Below are 922 nucleotides of genomic sequence, written 5' to 3'. Positions count from 1 at the left end.
ATAAATATAAAATATAAATATAAAACATAAATTATAAATATAAAATATAAAATAAATATAAAATAAAAAAATAAAATAAAAATAAATATAAAATATAAATATAAAACATAAATTATAAATATAAAATATAAAAAATAAATATAAAATATAGGAGAAACCCTGGGTTGCCCTCAAGCTTCCCCTTCCCCACACCCTCCTTCCCCCCCAGCTGTCCTGGACCAATCTGATCCCATTTTATCTCAATCAACTCACGGATATTCTGCTTTTCTGCTGCTTTTTCATTGCCGTTACAGTGGAACATTCTTTGCCCCTGGGTCGCTGTTCTTTCATTCTTTGCCATTTAGAAAATCTCTTCATTTCCATTTCATAAAAAAGCAGCAAAATCATCCGGGGACTGGTGGCTGCCGTTGAGTGCAGCGCTCAGGGCTGGAGCGCCAGGAGCCGCTGGATGCTCCGGCTCTTGCCAACATTCACATCAGGAATATTTCTGCTCCTCAGCCCCAGCTGAGGGACACACACACTCCATCCCAGCTGGCCTGGAGCCAGCGGGTGTAAAACCAGCCATTCTGGAACAAATTGGGCACAACGGGGTGAGTTTGTGGCAATCTCACAGTCATGGATAACCTGAGAGGATTGAGTCAGACAATGGCACTCATTTCAAGAATAACTTTATAAACCCCTGGGCTAGAGAACATGGCATTGAGTGGGTGTTACCATATCCCCAGCCATGCTGCAGGGAAAGTGGAGAGCTGCAATGGACTGTTAAAGACTACCTTGAAAGCGTTGGGTGGGTGATCTTTCAAAAATTGGGAGCAGCATCTAGCAAAGGCCACCTGGATAGTGTCCTGGTTTAGGGCAAATTTAGGAGAAAACTTCTAGTGGGGCTCTCTCTTCGGGCAGAAAATTCACGTGGCCTTTCTCT

General features: G+C 42.2%; 1 protein-coding gene across 1 annotated transcript in view; it reads left to right on the top strand.

The window, feature by feature from the left end:
- IKBKE (inhibitor of nuclear factor kappa B kinase subunit epsilon) overlaps positions 1–922 on the top strand; it is an 18,632-nt gene that overhangs the window by 8,213 nt on the left and 9,497 nt on the right. The window lies entirely within an intron of this gene.

The sequence above is a fragment of the Parus major genome, chromosome 26 (genome assembly GCF_001522545.3).
Source record: "Parus major isolate Abel chromosome 26, Parus_major1.1, whole genome shotgun sequence".
In the NCBI taxonomy this organism is placed as follows: domain Eukaryota; kingdom Metazoa; phylum Chordata; class Aves; order Passeriformes; family Paridae; genus Parus; species Parus major.
The sequence above is the reverse complement of the archived record's forward strand: the minus strand, read 5'-3'. Positions and strand labels throughout refer to the sequence as shown.